Below are 16,737 nucleotides of genomic sequence, written 5' to 3'. Positions count from 1 at the left end.
CCTGGAGCACCCCCCACAGGGCATCACAAGGGACACAGTCGAATGCCTTCTCCAGGTCCACAAAACACATGTGAACCGGTTGGGCAAACTCCCATGAACCCTCGAGCACCCTGTAGAGGGTATAGAGCTGGTCCAGTGTTCCACGGCCGGGACGAAAACCACACTGCTCCTCCTGAAGCCGAGGTTCGACTATCGGTCGGACTCTCCTCTCCAATACCCTGGCGTAGGCCTTACCAGGGAGGCTGAGGAGTGTGATCCCCCTGTAGTTGGAACACAACCCAGTCTGCCAGTCCAGAGGCACTGTCCCCGACCGCCACGCAATGTTGAAGAGATGTGTCAACCATGACAGCCCTAGAACATCCAGAGACTTGAGGTACTCAGGGCGGATCTCATCCACCCCCGAAGCCCTGCCACCGCGGAGCTTTTTAACCACCTCGGTGACTTCAGCCTGGGTGATGAAAGAGTCCGACCCCGAGTCCCCAGCCTCTGTTTCCACCACGGAATGCGTAATGGCAGGATTGAGGAGATCCTCGAAGTACTCCTTCCACCGCCCGATAATGTCCTCAGTCGAGGTCAGCAGTCCCCCACCCCCACTATAAACAGTGTTGGCGAAGCACTGCTTCCCCCTCCTGAGGCGACGGACGGTTTGCCAGAATCACTTCGAGGCCAACCAGTAGTCCTTCTCCATGGCCTCGCCGAACTCCTCCAGGCCCGTGTATTAATTGCTCCTATTTGAACTCGTTACCTGTCTAAAACACTCCTGTTTACCCACTCAATCAAACTCTAACCTCTCCAACATGGGCAAGAGCTGTCTAAGGACACAGGGAGACATTTGTAGACCTGCACAAGGATAGGATGGGCTGCAGGACAATAGGCAAGCAGCTTGGTGAGAAGACAATAACTGTTGACGCAGTTATAAGAAAATGGAAGAAACTCAAGATGATTTTCAGTGTCCCTCAGTCTGGGGCTCCATGCAAGATTTCATCTCGTGGAATCATAATCATGAGAAAGGCGAAGGATCAACACAGAACTACACTGGAGGACCTTGTCAATTACATGAAAAGAGCCGGGACCATTGGTAACACACTATGCCATCATGGATCAAAATCCCGCAGCACACACAAGTTCCCTCGGCTCAAACAAGCACATGTCCAGGCCCGTCTCAAGTTTGCCTATTTTCAGCTGGATGGTCCAGAGGAGGCATGGGTTAAGGTCATGTAGTCAGATGAGACCAAAATACAACCTTTTGGTATAAACTCCACTCGCCGTGTTAGTGGGGAAAAGGATGAGACAGGATAACTGGACCGTACTGAGGGGAGGATGGATGGGGCCATGTATCGCAAGACTTTGGGCAACAACCTCCTTCCCTCATTGAAGATGTGTAGTGGCATATCATGTCTTCCAATATGGCAATGACCCAAAACACAGCCTGGGCAAACTACAGAGTGGCTCTGTAAGAAGTACTTCAGGGTCCTGGAATGGCCTTATCAGTCTGTTTGGAGGGAGCTGGAAGTCCATATTGCCCACTGACAGCTCTAAAGGATCTGGGGTAGATCTGTATGGAGGAGTGGGCCAAAATCCCTGCTGCAGTGTATGCAAAACTGGTCAAGAACTACAGGAAATGTCTGTAATTGTATAGAAAGGTTTCTTTACCAAATATTAAATTCTATTTTCCTATTGTATCAAATACTTATTTCATGCTGTAAAATGCTAATTGTTTAAATATCATACAGTGTAATTTTGGACCACCATTTTGTTTGTTACTGTCTCACAGTTGAAGTGTACCTACGATGAATTACAGACGTCTTCATTGTTTGTATTATCTGAATTACACAGAACTGTAATAAGTGAGAACACTGGGCATATGTTTTTGTTTTTTATAGTTTTAGAGAGATTAAACTTTTTTTTAAACTACATACATGAGACATAGTAATTGAATTACTATAGATTGCATTTTACTACCTTCCCTTTGCACTATTTAATATGGAAGTATTAAGTTAGAATCTTATTATCTTATTTAGTTTTTTGTCTTTTTCCATATACATTGTATGTGAAGTAATTTAAAATTTTATTTAATTTGATCTTTTTCACCATGGGCAGCCACTTATCCTACCACATTAGCTTGTTTTTCACATATAAAGCAAAGGTTTCTCAGCATAACTCTGCATTTTGATGAAATGTGGTGGACCAGGTGTCAAGGTTTTAAAAATGGCTGACTGAATTTGGAAATGAGAAAACACACTTGTTTTATTTTAGGCCTTCAACGAGTTGTTATACATTAAATAATTATCAAATTAACACACATCTTAAATCTAAGCAGGTTACAATAAAGGGAAATGCATCATTAAAAAAGGTATTCTGGAAAGATATTGGACTATCATGGCAAATAAATTAGTAGTTTTGAAAAACAGACGGTTGCAGACGGTAACGATGTGGTGGCCGATAGAAAAAAGAGGCACACGAAGCAGATAGGAAGAGGAATGGTGGTGGGCCGGGGCGTCTTTCAGGCCCTAAGACAACACCATACAGAATGATAGACTCCTTCAAATTGTTTATCTCTCTCAGGCCATCCCCCTGCCCCCCAGTGTCTCTCAATGGCACCCTTAGCTGCACATGACGGACTCTCACAGGTAGTGTGTGTGTGTGTGTGTGTGTGTATGTGTGTGTGTGTGTGTGTGTGTGTGTGTGTGTGTGTGTGTGTGTGTGTGTGTGTTTGTGTTTGAAGGGTGGAGTGGTGGTGGGGTAGTATTTTAGAGATAAAGCCTCCAAGTCCTATGGTTGATTGCCCCACTATAGACACTAACTCAATGGTTCTGAAAGGCTCCCTCAGACACCAGTGAATAAACTCTTACTCTTACGCATCCATACATCACCCTTCTCCTCCAGCAGATCCAACCCCCCCCCCTCACTTTAAATTTTCCAGGGATTTCAGCACAAACTGTGAAACCCTCCTCCCTCCCTTCTGAATGTTTCCTCACTTTTCCAAAAAGAAAGTCTTTCCTTTCATGCTTGCAAAGAGGCATTTGAAAGTCAAAACTTCCATATTGACCGCTGAGCACAAAATGTTCCTGTTGAGATATTCATGACAAATCTCAAAGCAGAGGAACACAAAACCTACTCATGTTTGTGGTTGGAGGCATTTTAACATCATATAAACTGCTGTTTCATTGCCTCGCAACTTAGAATTGTATGTGTTGGACCAGGACAAAAATTACACATGGATTAATATTGTTTTAACAAATATAAATCTGAAAAGTGTGGCTTGTATTCCCATTCAGCTCTCTTTTTTTTAGAACAGTCTTTTGCTGCAAATGTAGCTGGTATGTTTCTGACCTTTGTTCTCTGTAAAATAGATCAAACTTGGTCAGATTGGATGGAGAGTCTGTGAACTTTAATTTTTCAAGTTTTGCCACAGATTTTCAGTTGGATTTAAGTCTGCTCTTTGACTAAGCCATTCTAACACATAATTATGCTTTGTTCTAAATTATTCCATTGTAGCTGTTAATGTATGTTTATGTTGGTTCTCCTACAGGAAGGTGAACCTTGTAGCAAGCTGCAAATGTGACTTTTTATACCTCTCTTTCAACAACTTTTCCATAACAAGTGAATTATTTGCAGTTGTGCCACGAACCTTTCTTTATCAGAAGATAGATAGAACCAGGCTTAGTAAAATATTCAAAGCCTTGGATATGACCCTTTAACAGCTTTCTGCCTGACCTGGGTTCCTTGGTTGCCATGATGCTTTTTGTTAACTGCTTTCTTAAACACTGCTGAAAACTTTACAGAACTGCTTTAAATAACTAAACACGTGACTTCTGAAAGCACTTAGTTGCACTGTATTTTGTTTTAGGGGGTATCGGGGTAAAGGGACTGAATACAAATATACAACCCACATGAGATTTTCATTTGTTAAAAAAAGATTCTTCCTTTCCATGGGACAGAAAGGATGAAATGTTGGTAAATACATTGGAATCAAACCTTTCTATATTTATCTCATTAGGTTGGGACCTAACATTTGTGAGCTATGCCCCTAGTAACATTTTGTCCAATTCTTGTCCTTGAAGACCAGTGTCCTCCATGTTATACATGTGCAACTCAGTTGATTTAGAAAGTTAAATCAACTCTTCAGCATGTCAAAGTTCTGCGGAGGCCCGGTACTGGGCCCTTATTATTCAAATCAGGGGTGTTGCATGTGGGAGCCTTCAGCAATATGTAGGACACCAGCCACGAGAAATGGACACTACTGATCATTGTATACTGAGTTTGGGACAAACATTTGTTGTTCTGAATTGCTCTTTTTTTTTTTCCTGAGTAAACCACATTTTTTATCTAAATTTGAGAAGAAATTGTCATTGTTCATGGTGCCATATTAATTTTAAAATATTGTTTACTGCTGCTGATGATGGAAAACTTTAGTGTGTTATTGGAGAAACTGAAATAAAAACCAAGCTTAACTGCTCTATTAAAAACTGTGATGTAGTGTAATAAGAAAGATAAAGCTAAAAGCACACTTTCAATACTGCTCAGCTGTCTTCACTCAATGATGTGGACTGGTGCAGTGAAGATGAACACAGTCAATGCAACCTCAAAGACCTGGGCGGTGATGTTTTTTTCCACACAGCAGTTTGATTGACACAGTCTATCACAGGCAATGAACTCAGCTCTTCAGCTCCATTGTTTTTCTTTTGATGCATAGGTTTGGTCTATAATCATTGGCTAGAAGTGCCGGCAAACAATTTAAATTAATATTATTAAATCCCTAACATATCTGGCATTGTCATACATTTCCAACATTTCCAAACGTTGTATGTAAAGCCAAGTGCTAGGGGAGCTGAATGTTCACTCCTTATGGCACAGCCTGTCTTAAGCCATTCAAATTCAGACTCAGTGTGGAGTGCAGGGCTCTGCATATTCCCCAGTCCTCTGGGACCTGAACCCTGGCAGACTTACCTTTGTCTGCACCTCAGCTCGCAGACATCAGGGAGTTCTTCACTCTGATCAGGGTTCCATTTAAGCAAATCAAATAAAACCAGCATTTAGAGCAACCAGGTTCCCTACACTGGAGGTTTATCGTGCAAGCTGTTCCCCTTCTGTTCCTGTTGCGATGGTGTATGTGGTTACTCTTCAAGTCTTCCCATTATTTTGTAATCTGCTCTGTCATTACATTAAAACATACACTATTCAATGTTAGTTCAACCCTGCAATGTAGAAGAGTGTTTTTTTTTTTTAACAGATGGGAAAGTTTTCATTAATTTGTGTTTTTGAGGGAAAAGTAGCCAGTTTTCTTTTTAATGGCACATCCAGGCACTTCAGAATTTTCTTCAACAATAGATCTAATATAAGCAACTCTTCAGGCCCTCTCTTTCACTCCTGTTTCAATCATTCCGTACAATTGTGAGGAACTACAGCTGAATTAGTCTGCTTAGAGCCAAAGAAGTGCCTTAATTAAAACTTTGTGCTACATCCAAACCACCCCCATCCACGCCACCTTTCATCCTCTTTCCTCATCTGCAGCCGCGTCTCAACCAGTGGACTGAAGGGGGACATCGTTGACTTGGACTCAGAGGCTTTCACCCTTTCACCGGCTTCTATAGAAAGCCCACCATTAGATACAATGATATTGCAAATTAAAGGAATGACTGTCCAAATTAAATCAAGTAAGGCGGCTGCATGCAGACGGCAGAGATCCTCTGTGCTCACCCCCCCTTCCTTCCTTCATGCTCTTGAGTCTCATAACCGAGAGGTGAGGAGAAAGAGTGAATGGAGATCTTTTTCTTCTTTGGCATTTCTTGAGATGCTACTTCTTGCTAATTAACTGGTGCTCTTTGTCATCTCTTCAAAAGAGTATGAAGGACCTCGGACAGGAACTGAATAGAGCTTTTTCAACTGGCAACATTTTCCTACTGTCTCTTACTCCCATGCCCTCTTCTTTCTGCTCTTTTTCACTAATCTTGCAACAGTGAATGAATTGATGAAGCTTTCATGAATTAGTTTTTGTGCACTATCACCACTCCTTAAATAGAAACAGTTTAATGTAGCGAACATTTTTGTGGATTCTGGTCATTAAAACAGAATTTTAATTTGAAAGAAATTTTTTGTGTGTATGCATGGTGTAATCTCTTTGCATGTGAATGCAGCTGTGATCCGAGGACCCATGAGACAGGCCTATCGTGGCCTGTCATCTTTAATCCTTGAAATATTGTCCCAATTCAATGAATGGTGTAAAATTGGAACATATGTGTCATTATTCTGTAAATCCTTCATTATAGTGTGCTTGCCAGTTTCTCTTTTTATCCAAGTTTTTTTTTTCCATAGACCACTTTTCACGCTCTGAATTTCTCATGCTGCAGTAGATTCAGAATATTTTCACTTTAATTTTACATCACAACTACAAACATTCAAGTATTTTCTTCAGTTTTCAAAATATTTCACAAATAATCTTGAAAGTCTAGCATGCATTTGTATTCAGCTCTTTATACTTTGAAACCTCTAAATAAAATCCATTGCAACCGAATGAAGTCACCTAATTAGTAAATAGTCCCCCTGTGTGTAATACAATTTGGCCTCAGAGATTTGTTTGAGAACATTAGTGAACAAACTGACATTAAGAACAAGAGAAACAGAAGACGTTTAAAGCAGAGTTGGGTTATACAACAATATTCTAAGCTTTGAACAAGCTTTGAAACCACATGGCACCACTGCAAACCTATCCAAACATGGTCATCCACCTAAACCTGCAGGGTGGCCAAGAAGACCCCTATTGTTAAAATAAAGCCATAACAATTTCTGTTAATGGTATTCAACAAGTCATGTAGTTGATCCAGCAAACATAGGTAAAGGACAAAACATTGTTGGGAGTACTTGTACCGGACAATGCTCAATTTTCACAACTGCGGATGTGGTGTCACACAATAAACTGCTCGTGACAAAGAAGTCTCATCATCGAACTGTTGGCCTTTAATACCACCTCCTATCTTATTGTTTTTCCTAAGCTACACAACAAATTAGCTCTGCTTTCCTTTCCCATAACGCCATGGTATAAAGTGTGGGAAATGTAGGAATTTGTCATCAGAAATGTAGAAAATTGTTGCGCTTAACTATGAAACCTTTAACTACCACAGACAGCGTGCACGGAGTCCACGTTGCTCATAGTATACCCGACTATGTTCTGCCCTTGAGGAAGGTCATCAGTTCAGGTTAGGCTACATGCAAAAATGTGTAACTGGTGGGAAGTGTCATGTAGGACACTATCTTAAAAAACAACATCCCTATGGTTACACATGATGATGCTACGGCTGTGAGAATGCTTCAGCAATAACGGGGAAGCTGGTCAGATTTTATGGGAAGATGAATGAAGCTAAATATAAAGCAGTTCTGGAAGAAAACCTGTTAGAGGATGGGATTACGGCTGACTTTCACCTTCCAGCAGGACAACAACTTAAGACAATCAGAGTTACAAGGTAATAGATCAAAATATATATTTTCATCAGAATGGCCTAATCAAGACCCAGAGCAAAATCCAATTGAGAATCTGTGGCCAGATTGAAAATTGATGTTTAATTCAGTTCATTTACATAATGCTGACTTGCACAAATGTGGTCTCAAGGCACATCATAAAATCCAATCCAGTCATATAGATGTTTTTTGCCTGGACACATCCGAAAGCTAACAAGGGTGGACTCCTGTTTTTTTTTTCTTCTATAGTTGGTCTCCCTTTGTTTTACTATCATCTGTTTTTGTATCATCTGATTAAATGACTGTGAAGATCCATCAAATTGTGAACATAAAGGTAAAGAAGAATATGAAACCTTAAAGATGATTTGATTTCAACGTGTAATGATTGTGAATGCAATAGAGAAAGCTAGATAGCTAAAATAACTGGAACCATAATCTTTCTCTGTGTGTGGCACTGCACAACAATAGAGCTACCTCTACATGTCTTATATATTGTCCAAACAAAGAAAGGTGTAAGAGCATCCTTGACCTGTTGCATACTTTTAAGGACAACATTTCTTCTTGAAGTTTTACCTCGAGGGAGAACTAACATTCCTGTTCTCTGGCTTCTTTTGTTTGGAGTGTACTCTCTCTTGGTCCTTTGTGCACTTCTTGACCTTAAGTGTCTTATCATTTGGCCCTGCAGAGCAGAGGTCATTCTCCTATTGGTGACCCTTCCCCTGTCTGATCCATTTCACTTATGCACAAGAGCATAATGCGTAGAAGAGGGCTCTAAGTGGAATCTATATCTGAACATAGGAAACAAATAATACAGTTTGAAACAGTTTAGAAAAGTGAGTATTAAACTTCTTTTTGTTTGTGAAATAACTGCACACCCTGGTCATAGCTTCATTATGGAAAGCCAATACCATTCACAATATTAGTTTGCATTGGGATTAAAAAGAACATGCACAGACGAAAGTATTTCTGCATGTCTCTAATCAGGATAAACTATAGTTCTTGTTTAAGCTGAAATATTTGTGCTCAACATGGCTGCTAAACCAAATGGAGAGTAGGCATGGAGAAGAAGAAGGGGGGAATGGGTTGTAGTATATGTGAAAGAAATTGTTTAGTGATGGTTTAGAGAGCTGACAAGCAGAAGGGGGCAACTGAGACCTGGGGGACCAGAGGTCAGCTCACCTACAGCTTATTAGATCCCCATAATGCAGTGATGGGATCACTTTTAGGCCAGTGGGGCTGAGAAGCAGCACAGGCCACTGGTTCTAAATGGTTGCAAGTGACTTTGAGATGCAGGACTTTGACTGCTGCAAAAGTTGGATCAGGGGGGTCAAATTTGGCTGTTTGGAAAGTCAGTCAGACCAAATCACTGCTGTCTGTTTTAAGCAACGATCTAGACCGCCCTGATGGTCATCATGCTTGAAAGAGTTTCAACAGATTAAATGGACCGGCTGGTGGTCTGCATCCGGGTTGAAGAGAACCTCCGTGGCCTCGTGAGCTTCTGCCACCGCATACTAAACAGTACAGAACCATGTAGCTGATGGCATTAAAGTATGTACACCTTATAACTTTGCATGACAGTGTACACAATTATCAGTTAACAGTAGATGAAGATAAAAGGAGCATATCTGAACTCTTGAAATAATTACATACCTTTTAAATTTTTCACATCTTTTCATGTGATTTCGGAGATTTTATTTAAATACACAGGAAATAAATCTTGTTTGTGCATGCCCAATGTTGCCTTAGCCTACGTTAAGGTAAGCTATGTTTTTCTAGTCATTAGTTTTAATTTAAACAAGCTGGCTGGTTTTAAAACCAAACACAATTCAAGATATCGTGTGTCTGAATAAGAAACAGCCAAGTCTTCTGGAAAACAGTTTTTACATTTTCCCACATCCTTGAATATGGATTAGCCATCTTTTAGCAATCATCAATCTTTTTGTCTATTTAAATGACATATTTTAGGAATATACAGACATGGTGTTTTAAAAAATCTGATAACAGTCTAGCAACAGCAAAATGATGCTAAACATTTGAATCTTGATTTAAAATAAAATTTTTATAAACAAATTCATGGAACTTTATTCTATTCTAACATTTTATAACTACAGGTTCTTAACTAGTAGCTGAAAAAAATCATGCACTGACAGCAACAGCCTCTAAAGCTGTTTTTAAACAATAAAAGGTTTTCAATTGGCATTATTAATAGTATATACACTTTTTGTCAAAAAAATCATCAAAGCCACTCAACATTTTGTGTTCAGTTTGTTTGTTTAGTTAAATTTTTTAAAATAAACTAGTCTCCATGGATGTTAGTACAGGAAGTTTAAAATGTTAGTGATTTACAACACTGCAAGACATTATTTGAATGCAAATATTAAGTGTAGTTTTATAGGTGTTTCAATCAGTTTTTCATTATCTAAGCTGAAACTAATAAGCAGCCATATCTCATAAAGTTAAACAAGATGGATTTAAATGCTGGAGTGGGAAAGAGTTTGGTTATTCTTCCTTTTGACATTTTCCATTTAAAACCTTCAGAGTGCGGTGTTGCATTCTATTCTTTTGACTTTCCGTGGTAAAATCTACTATGTTACTCCTCAGTTTTTCTTTGTTGTGAAAGTGACATGTGAGACATTCATGTCTTGCAGAGAGGTTATTTTCTATATAGCTCTGCCCTTGACTAACTAAGGAAATGAGTTAGAATAACCTAATGTTTAAATGTTTTCTTATTGGGTTTGTGATTAATCTTGAGGCCAAGTGTATGTCCATGTCCAGCCTTGATAATACAGTCCTCGGCTCCAACCCTTTATAAATACACACACACACACAAACACACACACACAAACACACACACACAAACACACACACACACACACACACACACACACACACACACACACACACTTGTTTAGTAGGAGCAGCGGTGGCACTGAAAAAGATTACTGGTTTCCCCCCATTATGCAAATGATTCAAAACGCTTGAGTGAGAATTATATATGAATCCAATGAGGCTTTTTCTCTTTTTGAAATGCTTAGCCACAAGTAGTGGGAGCCCTCAATGGCAAGCGTCCGCTTCACTCCCTGGCCATGCGTATTATTCAGCTTGACGAGACGCAAACTGACATAAGCACCCCGGCTCACTTTCACCCACTGGCAATCCGATTATATGGCCAACACGGCATCAATGCCGCAGGGCCAACAGGCACTGAAGTCCGTCAAGCATCCCCTCCTCCACCCAAGCTCTTTCTTTTTCCATTCATACCACCTTCTACTCCACTGTCTTCTTGAGCTGGCCCTCACAAACATACTTACACACTTTTTCCAACCTACAGGCCATGTAGGACAACAAACCCTAAGCGCTTTAATAACAAATTCTACACCTAAGCCTCACTTAAGAATTGATTTGTGCAGCATTTTGCGGTGCAAATATCACTTCTTAAAATACAATGTATGTAGCTAGTGAAAATCCTAACTAGAATTGTGTGACATGTCTTTTCTCTATTTAAGATGCAAATAGCATGCTGAGCATTGCTGTCTTCACAGCAATGCAAAGAATGTAGACTGGTTTAGACAGCTGCATATGTTTTCACATTGAGTTCTATTTAGATCTATAGCAATCCGATTTTGACAGCTAAAACTATATTGAAGTTCTGCAGGTCAGCTCAAAGTTACTTTTAATGTCACAAAGGGTAAACTAGGGTTGACAACCACACAGTCTGGTTGTCACGTTCGTGCGGGGTAGAGACGCTTGGGTCCTCAGACAGGGCACCTGTTGTAGCAGTAAGTGTTTACATGACGCTATCAAGAAAAGACTGCCAGGTGCTGAGGGGTGGGGGCCACAGAGTGGAGGCTCCTTCGGCAAATCGCCCCAGATCCGTGAAACTAATGTAGAGATGAGATTAAACCAACGGAGAAATACATTTGCAATTGATTAGCACTGAGCTACTGTGACAAATTGTAAATGCTTTTAAGGAGTGTGTGCAACCTTTGGGTGGGGGCGTGTGTGTTTGCGGGTTTTTTTTTAATATCGGTGCCAGATTATTGCTCAACCTAAAGCAATTGGTTAAACAGCAGCTACTCAAACAGCTGATTCTCTATTTTAAACACCACATGCCTTTGTTGGGAATTCAAATACAAACATTTTGATCTTAATAAATTCTGATCATTTCAGGTAAAGTTTAATAACCCAACTGCCTGCTTTTCCTATCTAAAACTAAGGATTTAATGGACCGCTGTGTTTCCTCTGCACCCCTCTGTTTTGTCTGGTATTAATGAGCAATTAACTTTGCATACAAGGTCACAGACTATGGTATCGGTTGTCAGATTATGCTAATGCTGTTGGCTGTGGCTGTACTGAAAGAGGATGGGGATTCCCTGTGAATAGAAAAGGTTGTGGCCTTTCTCCAAGATTAGAAAATGATATGCAAACTGTAAAAACATGTGCTATAAGAGGATTAGGACACCACTCAACATCCATACTGCTAATAAATGAGCATCCTAAAAGGAGAGGTGAGTGTCTGGAACAAATAGAGCAACACTGCTTTGAGATTTGTGTGGCTGAGAGTGGAACCGGTGAGTTCAAAGTTACTGGAAATGTGAAATGCATGGTCTTAGTAATGTGAATTTTATGAGTTGTAAAACTGGAGGCATGAAGATGAGAAGAAAAAACACTAACAAAAGCTGAACTGAAATAATTCCGTATGGGGTGAGTCAGACAAGAAAGGAGCCTGGAGTGAAACTAAGAAGTTGAACTCCCATGACCAAGCGAGAAGGAACAGGTGCAGCAGAGAGCTCATACAGAGCGCTTTGTGCACCAACGTGGCTTCAGTCCATTTGGGGATGAAGGAGGGGCCCCATGTTTAATACAAAGTTAATATCGATTTAATGCTTGTCACTGTCCTTCTGAATCTTATGGCATCACTAATTCGCTCAGTGTTAGGTTGAGCTTTCACTGCTTGAGCCAGATGCTGCAGGGACCTAAAGTGCTGAGGTGAAGCAGCGGCCAAAACACCCCAAGTGGGAGCCGCTGCTGAGGTGAGGCCCGGTCACTAACTGAATCCAGTGAAATAGATGTTTGGTTAACTGCACATGGCAGGAGCGAGAACCCGCTGCAGCTTAGTCTGAGAGGTGTGCTGTAGGCTAAATCCAGGAGAAAACAGTTGTAAAAAACAAATATGTTACATCACTATCACATCACTACTATATTCTAAGAGTACGTCATTACAAGTACTTGAAATATTTAGCGAGAAGCTTTCAAATAAATCTAAAACTTTAAAATTAAATTGTACAAAAAACTTAAATGAGTTTTTGTTTCTGTAAATCTTTTGTAAAAGTCTAAATTACTTAAATGGGACTTGATGAGAGTCCAAATTATTCCTACCCCTGGTAGATTTAGGTTTAAAGTAATTTAATTTCAGCAATATGTTTTCTCTGATTGGAAGTAATGTTAATGCTTGGAGTGGCCCAGCCAGAGTCCCAACTTGAATCTGACAGAGAATCTGTGAAGGTAACTAAAGATTAGGGTGATGATAAGGAGGCCTTCCAGCCTCAACAACTTGGTGGTAATTTCCAATCAGAAACAAACTTCCTTGTTAAACTAAAACAATTTTAAGTCAAAATCTGACAGTGGTATTTAATGTTTGTCTTTAACCGTGGAATGTCCTTTCAGCATTGAAGGTACCTTTATTCTAAGCTGTACATGTCAATTTATAGATTGTACATAGTAGCAGCTTTGGATATTGACAATATGGCTGTTTCACTTAGTTTTCACTTACTTAAGTTGGTATCTAATTTGAGATTTGTCTTTGGTGCTACATTAAATGATTATTTCTTGTTGCAACAACAAAACGTCTCACAATGGTTAATTTGTTTTTATTTTCATAACCCTGTTAGAGTTGGCCAGGTTCCCAAGTGAACCAGCTGTATACACACTGAAACAGACCTTCAAAGTCTGAAAGTCAAATAAACAGAATCACAATTTAAAGCTAATGTTTCGTTCAATAGTGACAATATTAAAGTAACCGCTTGTTGATTAGGCTTTTCATTCTCAAACTATCTAATATTATAACTTTTTTACCTTTCAGTAATCTTCTCTTTAAATTTGCTAGACGTTGGGACATATTACTGAAACTTTTAACTGCAGATACTGTCTGATAGTTTTCACTCTGTTACACATCTTGTGTTAGGTTTTATAAATCACTAAGAGAATTATATTTAAAATAATAAAAATAGGATTCTTTAAACATAGCCCTTTATTAAAAGTACTATTTATAATTAATTTGAAAGGGACAAGAAAATCAATGGACATTAGTAAGAGGTACATATGTATTTTATAATTAAGTGTGGAGCGTGATAGACTGGTACAGATTACATAAATAAATTAAGTCATAAATAAATTAACATAAGCACTGCAGATAATCAGAGCATATGAACTTAAATTGGTGTACTTATAGTGGTGACTGCTACTACCATTTGTAAGCCATGTTTTTTTTAATGGGTTTTAAAAATGATGTGTTGGACATTCACTTATCAAAGGCAAAGGTAATTTTTCATAAAGCACTGCCCTTAACTGACAGAACAGTTTGTGCAAATGTTGTGTGTCTGAAGGGCACCTCTCAGTCACCTTTGGCAGTGGCTCTGGTGCATGTGCCGTTGTTCCGTTTTAGTTTGATGAATTTTCTTAACAGGGCCGGTGCAAAAAGATGAAGAATCTTGTGTTATATGGAATTTGTTCATTCATTTGCTAATGTAAATCATAACTATTTATCACAATACATGTTGCATATTAAAATGTTCAGCACACAGTCAGCCTTGCATCCAGATGTTAATTTTTAGGTTAGCGCAAAGGGATAAAACCAACAGCTGAACATATTGATGGGGTTTTTGTGTTGATTTTGTACATAAAATGAGCTTTACTCAATATGTTTGTGTTTTGGTGCATGAAATTGATTTATCTGTCTTTGCTTTGCGAAAGTAGTGGAATAGGTTTATGAACAATTTAGCTAATAATAAATTCCCAAAATGAAATGTAGCATTATTGCTTATTTTGTAAATGAGAAGGGACCAATATGATTGTCAAGCACAACAAAACTCATATATACAGTTTAATTCATTACTGCCTCACCAGCTGCATTAACAAGTTCTGTTGAATGATAAATTCTACAGTGATCAAGAATAGACAATACAAATGGTAGGTCCATATTGCTGACGGCTGGTAGTCCCCAAAATGATATTCTGCTTAGGGTCTCAACCCTGAGCCGGCTCTGAATGGATCACGGCCTGATGAGTGGTGCTGCAACCAGTCAGCACAATCTGTTTACCCCGTTTAAGTGAAAGAACTGGGAGTTTCCTTCCCTTGATGCACCCACGTCATTGATAAATAATGAGGGAATAATAAACAGTTAACCACCTGTCGAAGCCCCAGCACAATGAGACGGCCCATTGAGAGCTTCTCATGCATGCATAACATATTTACTCAATCCCCTTTCACTTAACGAAGCAGAAAGGGAGCCAAAACAATGGTTAAGTTCATCTATTCGGTAAACTGGTGCATGGCACTGTTGGAAAATGTTGGACAAACATAAACAATAAAAATGTGCAAGATATCCAATGCTACAGAATATGGGCCAAATGTTTAATCCTGATTTAGAGGCATTCTGAGTGTTTTCTTTGCGCAATTTACTATTTCCATGTCATGGGCCTCGTAAAATGACGCGGGAGACACATATTAATAAACATTGTAATATCACGTATCATGGCTTGACTTATTTATTGTGCACCTGAACGTTTTAACATGACAAAGATTCATTAGCCCCGATCCTCGTGTTGTATAAATTTATTGTGACCATAATAGATTTTAGTTTTTTAAGTAGTTGAAAATTGTGCAAAGATCAAATCAATTAAAAAAAAAACTACCCCGGCAAATTTGGATGCGCATCAGTTATACCAAATGGCAAGTTGATACCAATTTATGGGAACTGATAAAGAGACTTAAAACCATGATAACCATATAAAAGTGATAAGCGAGCTATAAGCACTAAAGGGAGGGATTTTTGTTGTTACTGTTGGTGGCGATATTCCAAAGATGTGCTTTTAATGGCCTTAATTCAGCCGCAGCCAGCTGTTTTTACTTGGCCTGGTAAAGAAGCGGGGACGTGGCAAGCTTGCAAAGCTCGTAGAAATTAGTCTCGGTCAGTCGGAGCAGCCCTTGCTTCCTGGTAACCATCTGCTTACCGCTCACAAAAGAAGGATTTCGGCCTGCCAAGTAAAGGAATATGGGCTCATAAAAAAGCTTTGAAGGCCTCGTTACTCATTGAAGGTGTAGCTGCAGGGACGGAGCGCTGCGCTGCGTCTCTGCGCGCTTAGTGCGCCCTGCGCGCATAAAGAGGGTGCACCTCTGATCGAGGGCTCGTTTCACGGAGGCGTTCCCGTTTAATTATCGGATTGTGGTCGATTACATATTAAGTTAATGAAGATTTACTTATTGTTGTCTAATCTAAGTGTAAATTAATCTAAGGTGCACTTTTTACAACAATTGAAAAAGGCAAATAATAACGCAGATTTCTGGAAGCAATTGAGTATTTATTTATTTATTATTATCATTGAAATAATTAACATGAAAATAAGTGTGCGTTGAGATTTTATTTTTTTTTATTTCTCTGCCACACCATTAAGCGCGCAAAATTCAAAAGAACGAAACTATTGGAAAAACCCATTGAGCTAAATAAAAAAGACGTCAACAAGCAATTTCAAGTTATTTTAAGAGTAATTGTTTTAAACTAGCATTATTTTAGTTGTATCTGGTTTGTTCGTTTTTACTAGCATTTTTACCTCGTTAGCTTAACGGGTTTTATAAGAAAAGCTGACCGAACACGACTAACCGGCTCCAATTCGCTTTAATCTGTTTTATATGGGGGTCTCAGTGTCCGCTCATATAAATGAGTTTTAAATCAAATCACAGATGCACTTTTATTCAGTTAGTTAAAATAGCAGAACAAAACCGTCTTTAGAAATAAAGCTTTTCTTTTTTTAATTCCACTGTGCTTTTTATCTGAGCGTAGAAAGGCCGTGGGGCGCCTTTTCCGCAGCTGAGGGTGACAGTTAGTTCATGGTTAACAGGATCATGAGTGCACGGTCCGGGCCGCACACTTCTTCGCGCTCCGAGCCGCGGCCGTGCAAAATGAGTGATATTTAACACATCTGTTAAAGCGTTTTGATAGCAGAAATCCGTTTAAGACATTATTCCATGACGAGAGCCAGATTGAGTGTTGAGAATCCCATGAAA

This window comes from Girardinichthys multiradiatus, chromosome 4 (assembly GCF_021462225.1).
Source record: "Girardinichthys multiradiatus isolate DD_20200921_A chromosome 4, DD_fGirMul_XY1, whole genome shotgun sequence".
NCBI classification, from domain to species: domain Eukaryota; kingdom Metazoa; phylum Chordata; class Actinopteri; order Cyprinodontiformes; family Goodeidae; genus Girardinichthys; species Girardinichthys multiradiatus.
The sequence above is the reverse complement of the archived record's forward strand: the minus strand, read 5'-3'. Positions refer to the sequence as shown.